We start from the raw sequence: 22396 nt of genomic DNA on the forward strand, positions 1-22396 counted from the left end.
TCCTTCCCGCGGGCACTGACTGCCTCTCTGTCCTTGATGAGCACCTCTCCGTTCTTAGCGCTCAATGTGATGGGGCCTTGAGGGCTTGGGCCATAGGTGGTCTTGACTGTGCTAAAAAATCCACGCACATTAGTTGCTGGATTTCCTGTGCTTTTTCCACCCACCAACTATTCTTTAGGTCACGAGTTTTTTTGGGGGCCTTGGCCTTCAGTTGCCTGTAGATCTGCTTTCTTTCACTTGCCTGCTCCCTCAATGATGAATGGTGCAAGACTCAGAGGCCAATAAGGGAGAAATGTAAATATTCTAAAGAGGGACCATTACCCACGAGATAAGGAGCACAATGAAAATGAAGCAGTACAAGTGAAGTCACGAGCTCCCCTGCGAGGCTTGAAATGCTAAAAGCATTTTAGCGTCTCAGAGCACGTAAAAGAATCTCTTCTGTTTGGCAGCATGAAACAAAGGCATATGCACTACTGAATGAACATGCATAACTTAATAAAAATGTACTTCTACTGAACAGTTACACCACCATTACACTGGAGAAAAATGGTCGCAAATTGACCACACAGCCAGAGCTTAAAACAGGTGTACCCACATCAGCAGGATTTGTTAACAATAAATCGATGCCAGTATCTCATTCAGGTCACTGCTTCATCATAGTGGAGTTGCTTTATGTAATGTATGCACCTGTGAGCATGCTTCCAAGGTTGTGGAGCTGTTGCACTGTGAGTGGCTTACCCAGTCGCATGATGTTCACAAGATGCAATAAAACCCCGGTTAATTGAGTTCAGGGTCTCCACGATGAGGTGAGCCTGGTGGATGAACTGATAGTGTCCAGTTTCTTTGTTAAACCTTTGCTAATAAACCACCTAGTTCTTTACAGCAAATGTGTAGCCATGAATTCTTAAGCAAAGAAACCAATGAAGCAAATACACTACGCTTTACCTTCTCATTTAAATTTCTTAATATTACATTGCCTTTACAAATCACAAGCAGCATTACAATAGTGCCACTAAAGCTAATTTTGCATTAGCGCTACAGGGATCAAATGTAGTTCACCTGCTGTAAAGAAATAACATACAATTGGAGGAAAGGAAGCTTGTTAAATTGTTGAAAAACAACTGTGAAAGAAAGTAATAAGAGGGCAACTTGGTTTGTATTTTAGCTTCAAGTTAGTTCTGGCCCGCTGGGAAACATGGCATTAAGGGAGAGACAGGTACAACTTTAAATGTAACATGAAATGGAATAAATTATTTCAAAATGAATTGGAAACAGTTTGATGTGCAAAACACTGATAGGAAATAGCATGATGATAAAAAGCCTTGTTAAAAAGTAAGAGACAAAAGGAGATGCAAGAGATCGTAACTGTAATTCTGAAAGAGACTTTTTAATTTAAGATTTTATTGCTTTTGGCACAGAGGTGTGCAAGTGTAAGTTTCCACAGGTTGTGTTTGTGTTGATACGCATAATGAACAGACACGTGTAGCTGAAAGGTAACAGCCAGCTTTTCTTTCTATAGAACGTGATTTAATCTTGCGCGTGTTTAAAGTTTCCCGAAATCTGATATTTAAACATTATGTTACCAGAAGCGCGGGGTCAATCAAACCGGTGAGGGTAATATTAAAGGTCTTTTCTATCGAATTGCTGCCCCACTCTGATTTTAACAGCACTGCCAATGTTGTAAACCTTCACCATTGTGTTCACTGATCAATGGGGACTGGCCCTGATCCAGGCAACGTTTTGACACTTGATTATTTACACTGTGCAGCTCACCACTCAAAGCAAGCTCAGAACCATTTCAAACAGGAAATCCTGATTTTCATTTAGGCCGGTGTGAACTTTATACCGTCCCCTAATCATTCACATAAATCTGATTCAAAATGTGTTTTTATTCAGCTTAACCAGAGATGCAACCGATAACATTTGATAAAAAAATATTACTGATTAAAAGTACGAAACATAATTCACAACAGCTCTGGTTAACTGATATTCAAGTAAGGTCCAAAATAATAACATGCATAATGGGAATTTAAAAATTGGTTCAAGGTTGGAGGTTTGGTATTGTCTGAGTTCGCATAGAAAAGTGTAATTGAATAAAGGACTAGACTAAATATTTATCAACCACATTACCCCACACTGCCTCAACAAACCAGTCAACTCAACCATTAGAGTTAATACATTGAAATGAATCATTACTAATGCAAGCTCTTCCAATGCCAGAAATTCAGATTGTTCTGAATTAGATATTCTCGTGTCTCAAGTGATAGCTCAGCATTTCCCACCACATGATCCACATTCCTGGGCTTCCCCTGGCTTTGGGATTATCATGATTTGGATTTTCAGTCGGCGGCGAAGCAAAGACATTCACCATTGGCCCCGAGGTAAGGTTCCCACAAAGATCTCACAATCTCTGTGGCGAGAAGTTCAGTTTTTCCGACATGCAGTTGAAATCAATGTAGTTTAATGGGAATCCCATAGCGCGAGCTGCTGTGACATCAACAAGCTGTCTAAGCGGCCAATCACATTGCAGAATTCTCACAGACCGGGAACCAGGAAATAGAAACAGTAATAATCAATCAATCACTTCTAAAAAATTTTTTTACAGAGAGCAAAATATAGATTGGGACATACACGTTGGGTTAATGTAGAAACTGAAATGTCATGAACAAACCTTTACATTTTTATTAATTTTAAAATCTAATGGGGGCGAAATTCACCTGTTGAGCGCCTCCCATTAGCGCATCCGGGGGCGCTAACGGGGCACGTGCTTTCACCCGGGGGGTGCTACTGGCTCCCGCGAAATTGCGCGGGAGTTAGCGGAGGCACGAAACCGATAGTGCCGCATCTCTGCTGGTAGCTCCCCAGACCGCCCCACCTCTGGTGATGACATCATCGTCATGTGCAATGACCTCTTTTCACCCCACGGTGGGAATTGGGCTGCGCCCCGTGAGCCTGCCGTGCACGATATCAGCGCCAGCCTCGCGGGTCACGAACTGGGCCACACACCAATCACGGGGCGACAGTTAAAGAGGAGATGCGCTGCACCGTGGGCTGGCAATTTGTTTTTTCCCCGACTCACGGGTCGAGCCGTTGTTCACCGATGTCGCAGGGTCCGGGCCACGATCGTGGAGCCCAGCACTCTGTTTCAGTGCTGGGCTGTGGACACGGCACCCTGCATCCCTGGTGGCCCAGTGGAAGCCCGCCAAAAGGCTTACACGGCTCGCAGCGTCCCTCCCCTTTATCAGAAGGGGAGAGAGAAAAAAGAAAGAAAAACTTACGTTTATTTAGCGCCTTTCGTTGGACGTCTCAAAGTGCTTTACAGCCAATGAAGTACTTTTTGGAGTCACTGTTGTAATGTGGGAAATGTGATAGCCATTTTGCACAAAGCAAGTTCCCACAAACAGCAATATGATAATGCCCAGATCATCGTTTTTTTGTTATGTTGATTTGAGGGGGAAATATTGGGCAGGACACCTGGGATAACTCCCCTGCTCTTCTTCGAAATAGTGCCGTGGGATCTTTTACGTCCACCTGAGAGTAGGCGGGGCATCGAAGTATTGAAGCATCGAGGGGCATTGAAACGTGTCAGCACTACGCGGACCCAATCCCACCCTGAGAGGAAGTGGAGTGCGCGACATTGCGCTCCACGACCTGTGAAGGGCGGTAACCCCAATTTTGCTTCCGGGATGGGACTTCTGTCCCGGGCGCAAAGTGTCCGGCCTCAGAAAGGTTACTGCCCACAATAGGGGCGATAACCAATTTTGGCCCCAATAATTTTTAATTTAATGGAGAAATTTGAAATTTCACCAATATAAAATTAGTTTTTCAGGTCCGGAATGGTTGTTTATCAGTAGCTATTCCTCAGATCGCCGGTGTCAACCCAGTTACACCTCATTTCAATGGGTCTAACTTTTTATGAGATTTCCAATTGTGATATTTGTTCGGAAAGGGGGAAGTTTTTGTCAGATCAATGATTTCACTGATTGCCAGCTCTGGGGGTGGGGGTTCCACAGCATAGCCTGTGAAGGAGCGGTGAATGACCGACCACAACATCAGGATTTCCGAGTTGGCCTGCGCAGGTGCTAGATCCTGAAGTTGCGGTCAGTTTCAAAGGTGAAATGATGGCAAACCCCACCAGTTCACCGTCAGCATTACCACAAGTTCTGGGCCTGTGTGTTTTTGATGTGATTGCATCACTGTTTATCCTTTCCTGGTTGGATGTTCATGCCTCCCTAGATAATGCACAGGTCTTCTTCTTTCAGCCTCTCCAAATCACTGGACAATGGTTCAAGATTTTCCCCATCAATGCTCTATTATCTGATGCCAGCAATCCATTTCTGCATATACACTGCCATTTTACCACCAGTGGGGTTTATTTTATAATGTCACAAGATCAGTGAAAGCTGCCAGTGGCATTGACTGGCGGCGGCACTCCTGTGGGGTGATATTCAAAAGGGGCAATTTCCCATGGGCAATTTTGGAAAGGGGTTGTCGCCGGTCGGTATGGGGTCGGCGCATGCATGAAGCGGCGGGAAAACGGGCAGAGCGGTCTCCTACACCACTCTAGGGAGGCATGAACATGCTTGTGGGATGAAAAATGATGCGATCAGAAGAAAGTTATTGACAACTCCTAACTTGACTTTTGATTTAGTTTGTCAGACAGCTATGTCAATGAACATGGCCGACCAATATTCCCGAGAATTTCAGACTATTTTCAATCATCGGACAACCGAGGTGAATTGCCTGCAGGTTAAAAGTAAAAGGCAATTGGGCCCGAAAGTCTCAGAAACTGGCAATTGAAGTCCTTCTATCAGTGCCTGGGACAACACATTGCTCAAAGTTGTCCACATGTGAAGGCAGAGTTTCATTTGCAGAAAAACTGAGCATCTTGCGAAGGCATGCCGACTGAAGGTTAATCCAGCTTTCAAAGCTATGAGTAGAAATCCCCAGAGACTACATAGAATGGAAGAAAAACAACAGGACGAGGAGGTTTTAGAGCTATACATCATCAGGAGCACAAGGTTAACTAACAGCGATTCAAAAAATATCATAATTCACATAGATGTTGCAGGAACCAAGATACCCACTGGTATCTTGGAAATCAATACTGATGCATCTGTGAGTGTAGTACCGGAGTCGCTATACCTCGACAAATTGCATGATTTCTTTTTGGAGAAATCCAAGATAGAGCTGCGAGCTACTCGAGACAGAGAACATTCCTGTGGTAGGTCGTATCACCGTACTGGTGAAATACAAGGATCAATTTCAGAGCTTGCCTCTCTTACTAGTGGCAGAAGACAAGCCTGCCTTACTAGGAAGACATTGGTTGGGATCACTGAAGCTGGGTTGGAGTGAGATTTTTCGTGTTGAAACGAGATTTGCATCAAAGGATGATGTCATCAAGAATTATCCGAAGGTGTTCTGCGAAACAGACAGTCCGATCCAAGGCTTCAAGGCCAGTGTCAGAGTACAGAAGGACGCTAGATCGGTTTACTGCAAGCCACGTTCCGTACCATATGCACTCAAGGAGAAAGTTGAGCAAGAACTCAAAAGACTAGAGACTGAGAACATTATTTTTAAGATGGATCGATGTAATTGGGCTACACCCATTGTTGTTGTACCTAAGTCCAATGGTAAGGTAAGATTGTGTGGTGATTATAAAGTAACCGTAAACCAGGTTCTAGAGGGTAATGTCCCCAATACATTGCCAAATGTAGAAGATTTGTTCACAACACTGACAGGTGGTCAGATCTTTTCAAAGTTGGATCTTACGAATGCTTATTTACAGCATGAACTAGATGAGGAGTCCAAGTCACGCTTGACTATAAATATTCATCTAGGCCTATATCAATTTAATAGGCTACCATTTGGAGTCTTCCACCCCTGCCATATTCCAAGGGGTGATGAACCAGATTTTGCAAGGTATTGAAGGGGTAGTATGTTATTTAGATGACATACTAATTTCAGCGTCAAATAGGCAAATTCATAATAACATATTGAATGAAGTCCTCAAATGGCTAGAGAAGCACAGAGTACAAGTATCTGCTCGCAAGTGTGAGTTATTTCAAAACTCACTGGAGTACTTAGGGTACAGAGTAGACAAAGGTGGGTTACATCCAACCAAGGGAAAGCTGGATACAATCAGAAATGCACTCACTCCCAAAAATATCACTGAATTTCTATCATTTTTGGGTCTTTTGAACCATTTTGGGAGTTCCTACCAAATTTGGCTACAGTATTACATCCACTGAATGAACTATTGAAAAAACAGGTCCATTGGAAGTGGTCAAAAGAATGTGACACAGCATTCAAGGAATGTAAAAGCAAATTGATGAAGAGCACCATATTAGTTCACTATGACGTATCTAAGGAGATCAAGCTAGCATGTGATGCCTCTCTGTATGAGGTTGGGGCAGTGATCTCTCATGTACTACATAGTGGGGAGGAGAGACCAATTGCTTTTGTTTCATGCACTCTCAGTGCCAGTGAACGTAATTATGCGCAAATCGAAAGGGAAACTTTGGCATTAATATTTGGAATCAAGAAGTTCCACAAATACTTGGATGGTCATACATTTACCATCGTTATGGACCATAAGCCCCTGACAACAATCCTCCATCCAAAGTCCCCAGTTCCAATATTAGCTGCAGCCCGACTGCAGAGATGGGTTTTGATTTTGTCAGCATATACATATGATATTGAATACAGATGATCAATTGGTCACAATAATTCTGATGCTATGTCTAGATTGCCTTCCCCATCAAAGTTACACCCGATAGGGAAGAAGTGTTCTATTTTTCACACATTGATGAACTGCCAGTCACAGCTGAAGAGATTGGTAGAGCAACCAAACGTGACCCAGTGATGTCAAAGGTGTATGATTATGTTGTAAATGGCTGGCCAAACCAGATAACAGACAAAGATATTCATCCATTCTTCATTCGTAGGAATGAATTATCAGTCGATAAAGATTGTATCATGTGGGGTGCAAGAGTGGTTATACCAAATAAATTCAGGTCCAAGTTATTAGACCTTAATGACCAGCACCAGGGAATGTGCTTGACCAAGAGTTTTGCAAGCAGTTACTTATGGTGGCCAGGTCTTGATAAAGATATAGAGTACATCGTGAGTCAGTGTACGACATGTCAATCGGTCAGCAAGCAACCATCAGTACCATTACAGTCATGGAAATGGCCTCTCAGGGTGTGGCAAAGGCTACATATTGATTTTGCTGAGCTAGAAGGACAATAATTGTTCATTGTGATTGATAGCCATTTGAAGTGGGTCAAGGTGTTTCCAATATGGAAAATAACAACAAGTAAAACATTATACATTTTACGAAGATTATTTTCTTCATTTGGCCTCCCAGAAGAAATTGTTTCTGATAATGGACCACAATTTCATTCAGAAGAATTTGCACAGTTCACAAGCAAAAATTGTGTGAAACATACTACGGTTCCACCGTACCACCCAGCTTCGAATGGTGTGGCAGAGCGCACTGTACAAATTGTAAAACGCGCCCTCATCAAACAGATGTTAGATCCAAATCCAAAGAAACGACAGTTGTCATTGGACCACAAATTGGCTAATTTCCTAATTACGTATCGTAATACTCCTCACACAACTACTTATAGAACACCGGCAGAATTGTTTCTCAAACGAACCAGATTCTCGTTAAAACCAAACTTGGCTCAGTCCGTAGAAGAGACACAATGAAGACAGAAAGAGATTCGTGATAGAGGTAGAGTAAAAGAGAGAAGTGTGAAATTAAATCAGAAGGTGAGAGTGAAGAACCATCACCATAAATGGTTAAAGTGGTTACTCGGAAGAGTGGTAAAGTTATGTGGTCCTCGCACATATTTGGTCAAGATGTTTGAACATGGACAGGTTAGGTTTGTTCACATTGATCATATTTTACCTACAGATGTGGAAGTAGTTGAAGGTAGGAATGATTCAATTATTTCTGACTCATCAGATAGTTTTGATACACCAGTAACATATCCTACATCCAATGTACTGGAAACAAATCCAAGAGAAAGTCAGAATTTAAGTCTGAGTCAGGCAGACAAACAGTCTGAAGTTAGAGAGAGTTCAAATGGAAATCAAGGGCATTCCTTGGAGGAAAACTTTCCTCAGGATCAGTCTCGAATGAGTTTAAATTTGACACCATATTTGGAAGGTTCTGTTCGAGAGGGAAGGTGTCCTCTTCGAAACAGAAAACCAGTGGTTAAGCTTAATTTGTAAATATGGCAAAATAAGTCCAAGGGCTAGAATCCCCACTTTTGTGCTTATCGCCTCAGAATGGGCATTATTTCCGGCGTGGGCATTAAAAAAAGGTTTTCAGATTACAGGCTTCTCACCCATTCTCAAAACACCTAGTTTACATTATTGAAAAAGGGCGTTACCGCGACGATATCAAATGGGCGGTAGCATTAAATTTTTCTGACCTTCTGCCGTAAAGTGTGGTCGTCCTTAGCAATGGCATGGAAACGCTCGATTCCCATAATTCAGGAGGTCAAGGGTCATCATGACATGCGCAGAAGAGACAGAGAGAGAGGGAGTTCAGAGGGATTGAAAGCGTGTGTGGCTGTGGTGTGTGCTTGTTTGGCTGTTGTGGGAGGAACGACGGAGATTCACCAGCAGCAAAAAGCCCACTAAGCACCAAGAACATAGTTGGCACTGAGTTTTTGTCCAACAAATAATATATAAAATGAAAGGGGTGGAGGAGGCCCTGGAGCTGGTAGCCAGGAGCCCTGGTGGCAGAGTGCTCCCACTGGTCCCAGAGTGCAAGACTGCACTCCAAGGTGACGCACTCCCATTGCCAACCACATATGAGAGCCAGTAGCGACATCTTGCTAATGGCTTAGAGCACGTTCCCACCTCGGAACGTCCTCTCCCGCATCCGTCCAAGCAGCGCTTCAGCTGTCACCCCCCTCCCCCAATGAAGCATCGCTTGAGGACCTCCTCGGCCAGGCGGCTTGTAGTCAGGAGGGTCAGGGTAACGGGTAGAGGTGTGGAGGAGAAGCGGGGGTGTGGCGGGGGGGTGGGAGGGTTGGGTTGTACATAAATACTGATGATTTCAGACTAATGTTCGTTTTAAATGTTTTTTATTTAATAAAACCTTGCAGCACATTGGCTCAGAATACTGCACCATTACACGCTGATGATTCCTTAACATCAAAGGGTATAATCACACTTAACTTCAATCAACGTAAACTTTAACTGTCACCAAGGTGATGCCCACCATTGACATATGACCTGCACACCCAGCAGTGTGTCAGCCTTGAAAATAACACCAACATTCTTTCAGGCAAAGTGATTATTGATGAGCTCCTGATGTAAGGCTCTTGCAGCTATCTTGCCACCACGGGCCCTTTCATGCAGTCTACAGGGGGGCAGGGGCAGGGCTTCAGCGTCAGCCTGATTGTATGGGCCGATGTCAGAATCCACCTCCTCATCCTCCTCTTCCTCTCGCTGGTGAGGTGGACTGTCAGACTCATCAGGCAATTCTTGTCCCCTCCTGATAGCCAAGTTGTGTAGCATGGAGCAAACCACCACGAATTGAGCTACCTGCTCAGGGTGTTATTGGTGCTCGCCTCCTGAGTGGTCCAGGTACCTAAAGCGCTGCTTCAGCACTCCAATGGTTTTCTCTGCGATATTGCGAGTTGCTCTGTGGCTCTCATTGTATCGCCTCTCAGCCTCGGTGTGGGTGTCATGCAGGGAGGTCATCAGCAAAGTGGCGAGGCCATATCCTTTGTCCCCAAGCATCCAGCATTGACCTTGTGGCTCATTGTTAAACAAGTCAGATACAGTGCTCTCATGCAGAATGTGAGCATTATGGATGCAGCCCAGAAATTGAACATTCACTGCCAGTATAATTTGCTGGTGGTCGACAACCAGCTGGACATTCAGGGAGTGGAATCCCTTGCGGTTCCTGAAAACCTCAGCATCCTAAAAAGGTACCCGCATTGCGATGTGTGTTCCCTGCACCTTGGGGAAGTTTGCATTTCTGGAGAAACCTAGAGCCCTCTCACTCTGTCTCCCTGGTCATAGGGAAGCTGATCAAGTCCCTCCTGCATGTGTACAGGGCTTCAGTAACCTGTCTAATGCAGCGATGTGTGGCATGCTGAGAAAGTCCGCAAATGTCACCAGCTGTGGCCTGAAAAGAACCCGAGGCATAGAACGACAGTGCCGCGGTAACTTTGATCTCGGCGGACAGTGCAGTACTGATGGTGCTGGCAGGCTGCAGGTCTGCCCTTACCAGCTGGATTACCTCAGTAATAACCTCTTTGTGAAAGCGCAGTCTCCAAAGGCAGGTGGTGTCAGGCAACTCGAGGTAAGAATGCTTCTCCTTGTGCGTACGGGGGTGTAACATCTGGTCCTCCTCATCTGTCTGTCACTTCATACATTGGGCACATAATGCAGTGCAGCGTTCCTTCGGCGATGTCGAGTCTGCTGCATGTATTTGGTCACCAAGAGAGGGTAACGAAAGGACAGGCCCCATTGCAGTAGCTCTCTGTTTTCCACCGATTGCACACAAACAAATGCCTCCCTCCTGCAGGAGGTCGAGTCACGCTGGGGTGATTTGACACAGGGAGGGCATGGGAAACCCACCTGAAAGGCCTACCAGAGGATATGGACCAAGATAGCAGAAGTGGTCTTGTCGGCGACCAGCGAGGTGCGTGAGGGCAACCAATGCCGCAAACGATGGAACGACCTTGTGAGATCCGCATGAGTAAGTATTACGTTGATTTACATGTATTTACATATTTAGATAATTTGATTTGTAACAGTCATGAGTGACTATCAGCAGATGTGAGGTCTTGCACTTTTACCGGGAATGTTTTACTCAAAGCCTGCGGTCACGGTGTACGTCTTAATAATCATGATTGCCTCTGTCGGTTATGTCTTATATCAGTGTCTGTGAGCATACCTATCAATGATATCACGCAATGATCTCATGCCATGGTGTCCTGTCACCTTTTACAGAAGAAGCTATCGACGATGAGGTCCATGCAGAGGCGAACGGGTGGAGGGCCTCCAGTCCCCAGCAACATCACTGACATGGAGGAGCGAGTACGAGCACTTGTGGGGAAGCACCCCCAGACAGCCACGGATGCCTCTCCAGACCCTGAATTGATGCCACGTGAGTAAAGCTTACACCATTGTGCGATGTAAAGTCAATAGATGCCACACCAACTCAATCATATATGATAGATGATTTCTAAAAGTGTCATAGAAATAATGCTGGCCTAATGAAAATCATTGCAATCCACAATGTGTTGAAGGTCATGAAATGTGATGTTTGCAATGATTTTGAGAGCGGTGGTGCTTTTGTCGTGCATATAGTGTGTGTCGCGTTGGACTCACCTTGTCACCCTAGCACCCCCTTGTCCTCTAACAACCTCATTTATGTCTTGCAAGTCAGCCAGCAGCGTAGCCACAGGCAAGGCCACAGAGGCCAGGAGTTGGGGGCAGGAGTCGGCGGACTATCCTACTACATCTGGTGCTGAGGAGCTCCGATTGTCGCCCGTCAATCCGCTGGATCTGTTCTCGACGGATGAGAGTGTGGACATCGAAGAATCTGCATCGCCACACTCCAGAACCCAATCCACCCCAAGACCATCTATTGGTCCTCCGGTCATTCCCGCCTCCACTCTCTAGGTGCCGGCCCCAAGCATCTCTCCACAGGGCACCCCATTTGTCCCCAGGACAGTGCTGACCCCGCGGAAGCCTTGTGGATGCGGCAGATCTGTTCCACGAGCGTAACATGACAGCGGAGAGATGGGTCAGTTGTCCAGGAGGACTGTAGACATTGGTGACCAGCTCATCGAAGCTTTGGGGGGCATATCCCGACACCTGGCCACCATTTCCGAGTACATTCTGCACATGGCAGAGTCCCCAGATGCGATAGCCAAGAACACTGCTGCCACAGCTCTCCCAGTGGTCCCAGAGCATGGCACTCAACCCCTAGGTTCCGCACCACCACTGCAATTGACAGATACAAGCAAGGACCAAGATCCTGCTTCTGCATCAGAGAATGTTGTCCCCTTGGCACCCCCGTCCCCCCCCCCGCCCCCCCCGCTCCCGAACCCGTTCAACCAACGCATCTGCCTTCACCCCCACTCCTCCCCCCAATGAGGCACCGCCTGAGGAGCTCCTCGGCCAGGCAACCTGGAGCGAGGAGGGGAAGGGTTAGAGGAGGGGGGAAGGAAAGTGAGATGCATGTGCACAGGTGATGGCTGTGTTATATCTCCATCAGGGTGTATGCAATGTGTTGCAATATATGGGGGCTGGGGACCACGCTCCTGCTTTGCCTTTGTATTCTGTGATGCTAGACACGTTGACCATGTGATTTATGTCAGTGGTGGAAAAAGTGGGATGTGGGTGGGGGTGGGGTGTTATTGGCTGTGTTACTTATGATTTCGGACAAATGTTGGTATTAAACTTTTGTTATTGAACATAACTTTGTTGCGCATTGTCTCAGAAGCTGGACTGTTACACACTGGTGATTCCTTACCGTGAAAGGGTTAAATACAACTTAACATCAATCAACATAAACTTTAACTGGCACCAAGGTGATGGGCACCATTGATGTCTGAGCTGCACACACACAGCAGTGTGTCAGCGTTGTCATTCATATCAGCGCTCTTTCAGGCAAATCTTTCCGATTTCAGCTCAACACAAGAGTGGGATTTAACAAATGCCAGCCACACCGCTGGCGTCCATCCCGGTTAGTTCCACTTTTTGTGGGCGTTTTTTTGAGCGGGTGATATTCTGGGCTATATGTGTGCGAGGTAGTGAAATTGACAGTGGGCGATCTCCATGGCTGCTAGTTTGGGTAAATATGCTCTTTACAACAAAAAACAGTCACTGGCCGTTATTATTGAATCTCGGCATTAAGTTCGTGAGGAACATAACGCTGGGCGATATTATGGGCGTTGAAATCGCCCACTCTGCTGATTCCGCCCAAAAAAAGTGGGCGGGCAGTAATATTTTTTCTCAGCGTTAAGCACATGGGGAAAGTAACACTCGCTGATAAGTCTCCTAAAAAAGCTCGTCAGTTTCAATTTTATGCCAAAATGGGCGATGTCTGGGCATTATACATCATTTCAGTGGTTAAATAGACGTTAAGTGGGTGTTAAGCAGGCAAAAAAAGTGGAGGTTCTAGCCCAAGGTGTTTTTTTGTTATTGTTGGTTGAGGGATAAATATTGACCAGGACACGAGGGTAACTCCCCTGCTCTTCTTCGAAATAGTGCCATGGGATCTTTTACGTCCACCTGAGAGAGCAGCTGGGGCCTCGGTTTAATATCTCATCCAAAAGACGCCACCTCCAACAGTGCAACACTCTCTCAGCACTGCACTGGAGTGTCAGCCTAGATTTTGTGCTCAAGCCCCTGGAGTGGGACTTGAACCCACAACCTTCTGATTCAGAGGCGAGAATGCGACCCACTGAGCCATTATCAGTGCAAAATAAGTGAAATCGGCTGAACCAGTGCTAAAGATCTAGGAATTTTAAACGGAAGTTACGTCAAGCGTAAATCGAATTTCCTTACTCTTTAAAGCTGGTTTAAAAATCATTTTGGCCGAACCTGAATCAACCCACAAAACTGGCTCCGTCCCAGACCAGAATAATGAAGATGGCAAGTTCCCACCGATCGCGCCTGTTATGTCTGAAATAAAGCAATGTGACTGAGTACTGTAGACTTGAGTAAGTGTGACCTTAGTCTCTTTATTCTGACTCCAGAGTGCAGGCACAGCATGGGAGGCCTGCTTATATGCAGTGCTCCCAAGGGATGCTGGGATCTCTTGGAACTCCAACAGATGCACGCTCTGGTGGCGGTAAAACGCTGGTTACAAGGTGTTGCATACATAACAGCGCCCTTCGAGGAGGGTCATCAAATTGTGCTCATTTTCTAAGGTGCTCAGACACAAGGAGGCATGTGTTAACATTTTTGACATGTTAAAATATATTTCATTTACTCAGAAATTGACTAGTGTACTAGTGTAATGAGTAAATAGTTCAGAATAGTTTTTTTAAAGTCATTTTCAGTCACTTAAAATCAGGGTACTCTCATTTCTGTGAGCACGAATTGACCAAAAACATAGGGGTAGAGTAACCCAATTTTAAATAACTGAAAATGACTTTAAAAAAACTATTCTCACGGATAGTGGACTAGACACTCATTAAAAATGCTTAGTTTTTTGTGATAAACCCATTTTCAGCTGTATTAATAAAACTGCAACATGTTATCGTTCTTAAATACATCAAGGAATATTTTTTAATGCAAAGAAGAAAGTTCTATTATGCTGACCAATTGCACTGGTGCATGGAAGGTTTTACTTTTGTGGTTATGCAAATGAGTTTGGTCGGAAACTTTTTCAAACCCAAGCTTAATGCCAGGTGTTACTTTTGGATATATTTTGTTTCCCTTCCTGCTCTTTTTAAACTTTTAAACCACAAAGTAAAGGCCCTTCACCGGGGTTTCTCATCATTAATAATAATATTTTAAAAGCAGAATCAACCATCCCAGCTGAGTATTTGGGCTCCAGTTCAGAGCTCATTTCAGTATGTTAAAAAAATCTATATTTTGTCTTGTTCCACCGTGTTTTAATATACTTGTCTAAAATGAGCAGTAGACACAACCACTACTGTAGTGATATATGGCCCCTTTCCCCACAGTCTCTCTCTCTCTCTCTCCCCCAGTCTCTCTCTCTCTCCCCCAGTCTCTTTCTCTCCCCCCTGTCTCTCTCTCTACCCAGTGTCTCTCTCCCACCAATCTCTCTCTGCCCCAGTCTCTCTCTCTCTCCCCCAAGTCTCTCTCTCTCTCCGCCTAGTCTCTCTCTCTCTCTCTCTCTCTCCCCCCAGTCTCTCTCTCTCTCCTCCCAGGCTCTCGCTCTCTCTCTCCCCCCAGTCTCCCTCTCGCTCTCTCTCTCCCCCAGTCTCTCTCTCTCTCTCCCCCGAGTCTCTCTCTCTCTCTGCCCCAGTCTCTCTTTCTTTCTGCCCCAGTCTCTCTCTCTCACCCCAGCCTCTCTCTCTCTCCCCCAGTTTCTTTCTCACTGCCCCAGTCTCTCTCTTTCCCCCCAGTCTCTCTCTCTCAACCTCAGTCTCTCTCTCCCTCTCTCTCTCCCAGTCTCTTTCTCTCTGCCCCTGTCATGTATCCAACATGGTTACTGCTTGCACTATTACAAGGTGTGCCACCAGAGGGCACCGCAGTGGGAGACTTGTAGGTTTAGTACAGGTGTGTCTGGCCGAGTATAGAAGGCAGCCCACCAGGTGTGATCCTCACTCTGGAGTTATCTTAAAGGACTAAGATCACTACAGTTCAAGTACGACATATTGCCTAGTGGAGTCATTATCAGAGCATCTAAAGACATAACAATTGGCGATGAGATTACGGACCTTCACGCGTAAATGGCTACCCTTGGTACGTTGCAGCAGTTCGCCGATGGTGATGATTGGGATGCCTTTGTGGAGAGGCTCGACCATTTCTTCACAGCAAACGACCTGGCAGGCGACAAGCCAGCCACACTAGCTGATAAGCACAGAGCTATCCCGCTAACCAGCTGGGGCTCACCGTCTATGGTTTCGTCAGGGACTTGCTGGCACCAGCGAAGACATAGAAACGTAGAAAATAGGTGCAGGAGTAGGCCATTCGGCCCTTTGATCCTGCACCACCATTCAATATCATGGCTGATCATCAGCTCAGTACCCCTTTCCTGTTTTCTCTCCATACCCCTTGATCCATTTAGCCATGAGGGCCATATCTAACTCACTCTTGAATATATCCAATGAACTGGCATCAACAACTCTCTGTGGTAGAGAATTCCACAGGTTAACAACTCTCTGAGTGAAGAAGTGTCTCCTCATCTCAGTCCTAAACGGCTTACCCCTTATCCTAAGACTGTGTCCCCTGGTTCTGGACTTCCCCAACATCAGGAAGATTCTTCCTGCATCTAACCTGTCCAGTCCTGTCAGCATTTTATATGTTTCTATGAGATCCCCTCTCATCCTTCTAAACTCCAGTGAATATAGGCCCAGTCGACCAAGTCTCTCCTCATATGTCAGTCCTGCCATCCCGGGAATCAGTCTGGTGAATCTTCGCTTCACTCCCTCAATAGCAAGAACGTCCTTCCTCAGATTAGGAGACCAAAACTCAACACAATATTCCAGGTGAGGCCTCACCAAGGCCCTGTACAACTGCAGTAAGACCTCCCTGCTCCTATACTCAAATCCCCTAGCTATGAAGGCCAACATGCCATTTGCCTTCTTCACTGCCTGCTGTACCTGCATGCCAACTTTCAATGACTGATGTACCATGACACCCAGGTCTCATTGCACCTCCCCTTTTCCTAATCTGCCGCCATTCAGATAATATTCTGCCTTTGTGTTTTTGCCACCAAAGTGAATAACCTCACATTTATCCACATTATACTGCATCTGTCATGCATTTGCTCACTCACCTAACCTGTCCAAGTCACCCTGCAGCCTCTTAGAATCCTCCTCTCAGCTCACACCGCCACCCAGCTTAGTGTCATCTGCAAACTTGGAGATATTACACTAAATTCCTTCATCTAAATCATTGATGTATGTTGTAAATAGCTGGGGTCCCAGCACTGAGCCCTGCGGCACCCCACTAGTCACTGCCTGCCATTCTGAAAAGGACCCATTTATCCCGACTCTCTGCTTCCTGTCTGCCAACCAGTTCTCTATCCATGTCAATACAATACATTACCCTCAATACCATGTGCTTTAATTTTGCACACCAATCTATTGTGTGGGACCTTGTCAAAAGCCTTTTGAAAGTCCAAATACACCACATCCACTGGTTCTCCCTTGTCCACTCTACTAGTTACATCCTCAAAAAATTGTAGAAGATTTGTCAAGCATGATTTCCCTTTCATAAATCCATGCTGACTTGGACCGATCCTGTCACTGCTTTCCAAATGCGCTGCTATTTCATCTTTAATAATTGATTCCAACATTTTCCCCACAACTGATGTCAGGCTAATGGGTCTATAATTCTCCGTTTTCTCTCGCCCTCCTTTTTTAAAAAGTGGTGTTACATTAGCTACCCTCCAGTCCATAGGAACTGATCCGGAGTTGATAGACTGCTGGAAAATGATCACCAATGCATCCACTATTTCTAGGGCCACTTCCTTAAGTACTCTGGGATGCAGACTATCAGGCCCTGGGGATTTATTGGCCTTCAATCCCATCAATTTCCCGAAACACAATTTCCTTACTAACAAGGATTTCCTTCAATTCCTCCTTTTTACTAGACCCTCTGTCCCCTAGTATTTCCGAAAGGTTATTTGTGTCTTCCTTCGTGAAGACAGAACCAAAGTATTTGTTCAATTGGTCTGCCATTTCTTTGTTCCCCATTATAAATTCACCTGATTCTGACTACAAGGTACCTATGTTTGTCTTCACTAATATTTTTCTCTTCACATATCTATAGACGCTTTTGCATTCAATTTTTATGTTCCCAGTAAGCTTCCTCTCAAACTCTATTTCCCCCTCCTAATTAAACCCTTTGTCCTCCTCTACTGAATTATAAATTTCTCCCAGTCCTCAGGTTTTCTGCCTTTTCTGTCCAATTTATACACCTCTTCCTTGGATTTAATACTATCCTTAATTTCCCTAATTAGCCACGGTTGAGCCACCTTCCCCGTACAACGACCAAGAACGTACGAGGAACTTGTAACGTTGATCCAAGAGCAACTCAAGCCCAAGGAGAGCATCCTCACAGCCAGATACCAGTTCTACACCCACCGACGGCCCGAAGGCCAGGAAATCGCGAAATATGCTGCAGACCTCAGGAGGCTGGCGGCAACGTGTGATTTCGGCAACCTCCTCACCGAAGCACTGCAGGACATTTTAGTCATTGGAATCGGCCATGAGGGCCTTCTTCATAAGCGGATACCACAGTCAAACTGCAGAAGGCCATCTCTGTGAGCCAAGCATTCATGGCCTCGACCTGCGGCTCTAGGCAGATGACTCATCCTCAGGACTCAAACCCGGCAAGTACTGTGCACAGAGTGGCGCCTTTTAAAGGCTGGACTGTAGAACGCGAACCTTCTCAGGGAAGAGAGAACAGGCCTCCCGAGTCCCTTAAATCAGAGTCCGCCGAGTGGGACTAACCGAGTAGTTCCATGCTGGCGTTGTGGAGGGAATCATAGGGCTCGCCAGTGCTGTTTTAAAGACATAGGGCCCAATTTTGGCCATGACTTGCATCAATTTTTTTGGAGTAAGTTGTTTTTTCTGGCGTAAGTTAAAAAATGCCATTTTCCCCCCAAAATTTGCTCCAGAATAAGTCAGTTAGGTACGATTTTTTTTTAGTTCAGTTTTTTTTTTCAAAAGGGGCCGTTCCCAGACACTTACGCCAGTTTGGGCCATTTATGCCACTTTGTCCAGCTAAAACTTACTCCAAATCGACTTAGGTCAGCATATGTGGCCAGCTCTGAAAAGCCTTGTGGGCAATTAAGAAATCGGCGCAGGTTAGTACCAAGACTTAAAAAGCACTAAACAAACCACAAAAAGTAATAAGCAATCAATCAATAACAAATAAAAAATCAAAGTCCTACCTTTATGGCAGAATGAAGTTTTTTTTTTAAAGTCCCCGCCCCCCACCCCCACAAACAATCTTTCTCCACCTCCCCCCCCCCCCAAACTCTCCTCCTCCCCCTCCCCGCCCCCCAATCAAAACTCTCAAGCACAACCATCAATAAATAAAAAATAAAACTGAAGTCCTACCTCGGCCCGGGAACTCAGCGGAGGCCATTCGGCCAGGGATTTGGTGCGGCGAGATTGGGGCATCCCTATGGCCGGGGATAGGGGCTGCGAGCATCGGGTCCTGCTCACAGCCCACAGGACACACTGGGAGGGCAGGAGCATACGCGCAGACTTCACTGCGCATGCGCGCAGGTGCCAGCACTGTTTATGGTGCTGGCCTGTTGCTCCGCCCCCCCCTACTGCACAATGCACGCCATGCTGGGACTCCGGGGACTGTGCGCCAAAAAAAGGGCTTGGGCAAAATTGAGCTCTATGTGTGCAAAGGCTGCAGCACAAAGGGCCACCTCCAGCGAATGTGTAAGAGAAATATGACTCAATGTGTCGATGAAGAGTCTGCAGATGGTCATGAATCCAGCGCGGATTATGAAATGATAGTCAGAGAGGCAGCTCAGCCCCACGATGAGGTATATGGCATGTTTACCTGCACCACCGAGTGTTCCCCGTTGAGGATGGAAGTCGAGATAAATGGCGTTCCAGTCTTCATGGAAGTGGACATGGGAGCGAGTCAGTCAGTAATGAATCAAGAAACCTTTGAGAGACTATGGGACAATCAAGCTTAATGACCCAAGTTGGTCCTGGTTCAGGCAAAGCTGCGCACCTACACCAATGAACTTATCCCAGTCGTTGGTAGTGCGGATGTAAAGGTACTCCATGATGGCGCGGTGCACAAGTTACCTCTGAGGAGTGTTGCAGGTGATAGACCAATGCTACTTGGAAGAAGGTGGATGGAGAAGATCCATTGGAAGTGGGAAGATTTCACCCCTCCAGAGATCGACGTCCTCCGCGCTCGGAGACAAAGCAAGCCCTCAGTTGAGCTTGGATCCGGCACCAGAGAGCAGACCAGCACAGCACGCGAGGCACAGACCGCTCAGCACGACTGCGTGGAGATGATCCAGCTGAGATGACCCGAACGCACCGTCCAGGCTCCAGTGGCAGGACTCCGGAGGAAGAAAATCGGATCCAAAGGCAACTTCCCAGCTTCGGTGGCAGAACCCGGGGAGAAGAGGATCACCGCAGTTGACATCGTGGATGGAGGAAAGATGGCGACCAAACCATGAGGTGATGCGCTGAAGAAAAAGATAGTGGCGGCCAGACCACGAGGTGCAGGGCTGATGGAGCAACACTTGGCACCAAATGGAGAAGAGGATTGGGGTAAAGAAAGCAAGGCTCTCTTAAAGGAGGCCTGCAACCTACCACACTTAAAGGGCTGTTCCATATTTTCAAACAATGTAAGAGCAACTGTGAGTTAGATGTAAAATTTGCAATTGATGATCAGAATTGTGTACATGCAATAAGCAAGGAAGAGTCTCAATATAATAGCAACTGTGAGCCAGATGTAAGAAGTGAAATTGATGATCAGCGTTGTGTACATGCAATAAGCAAAGAAAATGCGCGCGATTGTGATCGGAGCTACAGGTTATTTACAATGAGTAATGAAACATTGTGCGATGTAGGATTTCAACGGCACTCAGCCAATGCAGCGGGCAGACACCCATCGGGAGCACACGGGTCCAGCGAGCTACCCAAGGTAGTAGCCTGCAACCCTGGGACCAGAGCTATGCACCATGGAGTGTGGCCACAAGCAGCCAATACATAAGAGCTGCAGAGCAAACGATCTCAGGAGGGCAACGGCACTGGTATCGATACCCCACCCCTGATTGGCTCCACCTCTCAGGCACCCGATGGCACCAACCACCATGAGCCTGAAAGAGCAAACTGTGCTAAGGCGCAGCCCGCAAACCCCATCGGCACCAAGGCCATACCCGGGAACGAAGGATCACCCACAACAGTTCTCCCAAAGGGGACCGGGACCAGCCAGGATCCCAAACCAAACAATGCCCAGGCAAGCGAGTCGGCAGTTCCCTGTGCACTGCTAGACAACAGTTCCTCAGGGAGCAGCAGCGACCCAGGGCGCAAAGAAAGGATAGGGAGGTCACAGGCATCTGTGAACCTGCCCGACGCTAGGAGCAATGGCAACAGCCCCGAGAGCAGGCAACTTGAGCCAACCGGGTTCCCACTGCCAGCACTGGGCACCGCGCCACCACCAGACTACCTGGACACCATCCAGCAATTCTGAAACTAGCTTGTCCTTACGCACCGGTTATCGATCCCCAGTACGTATCAATAATGTATCTCACCAGTCGAATGTACTTGCCTCACAACTGAACCACAAATATAATGCAAACTTGTTTTTCTGGACTTGAAGGTATATGAATGTAACGAGCCTCCGGCATAATCTGTATGTGGGGAGGAGAGAATGGAGTGGTCATAGACACACACACAAACAGAAACCACGAGCACTCTACTGCCGACGAAACACCACCCACTCACCCAAGATAGAAACGACCCGCCAAGGGTCAGCCAGATAGAGCTAAGCCCAGAGCACAGTCAATGCAGAGGCAATTTTCACTAAAGGCTTGGGGGAGAGTGATAGCATGTATCCTACTTAATTACTGCTTGCGCTATTACAAAGTGTGCCACCAGAGGACATCGCAGTGGGAGACTTGCAGGTTACCTGTACAGGTGTGCCTGGTCTGGTATAAAAGGCAGGCCAGCATGTGTGATCCTCACTCTGGAGTTATCAATAAAGGACTAAGGTCACTACAGTTCAAGTACAACACGTTGCCTCGTGGAGTCATTATCAGAGCATCTAAAGACATAACAGCCCCAGTCTCACTCGCTCCCCACAATCACTCACTCTCTCTCTTTCCCAATCTCGCTCTCTCTCTTCCCCCAGTCTCTCTCTCTCTGCCCCAGTCTCTCCCTCTCTCTTCCCCAGTCTCTCTCTCTCTGCCCCAGTCTCTCTCTCTTGCCCCAGTTTCTCTCTCTCTTCCCCAATCTCGCTCTCTCTCTTGCCCCAGTCTCTCTCTCTTGCCCCAGTCTCTCTCTCTCTGCCCCAGTTTCTCTCTCTCTTCCCAAGTCTCTATCTTTGCCCCAGTCTCTCTCTCTATCTCTGCCCCAGTCTCTCTCTTTCTCTCTGCCCCAGTCTCTCTCTTTCCCACCTCCTATTTCCTCTCTCTCAGAAGGCCGTGAAAATGTTCGTGTAGGTAATCACAGCGATATTCTAGGCAAAAGTCTTGGAGACTCCTTTAGTATAATTTTTGATTTTCGATAGATAACCCAAAAAGGCTGGGGGTGGGGGAGTAGGAAGGCCGGAGGGTGATCAGGGGCCGGAGGTGGGGGGGGGAGGAGGTCAGAAGGATTCCCCCCATAAGCGTAGACATTGCTTCCAGCATTGCCTGCTGCCAGTTTTCCAAACTATTTTCCTGGTTAGCGAAGCACTCAGTCATTTGGGAAAGTCCTGTAGCCATGAACACTTGTTTGTATTTTGCCATTTTGCGCCATGGATTCCAGCCCAGAATCTAACAAGGTGGACTTTGCAAAAATAGGATGTGCTCTCTTTGTATTACAGAAGTGGTTCTGAAGCAATACCTCTGACTTACAGACCTGCTAAAAAAAGATAAACAAATTATTTTACCCCTTGAACTTGATTCTGACATTCTGCTTTAATAACAACCATGATTGAAGGCAATCACAATGGTGAGTATTTGGCGGCTCATTGCTTATAGTTAAACAAGTGTTCGTTCTGACCGTTCACT

The sequence above is a fragment of the Pristiophorus japonicus genome, chromosome 10 (genome assembly GCF_044704955.1).
Source record: "Pristiophorus japonicus isolate sPriJap1 chromosome 10, sPriJap1.hap1, whole genome shotgun sequence".
NCBI classification, from domain to species: Eukaryota; Metazoa; Chordata; class Chondrichthyes; family Pristiophoridae; genus Pristiophorus; species Pristiophorus japonicus.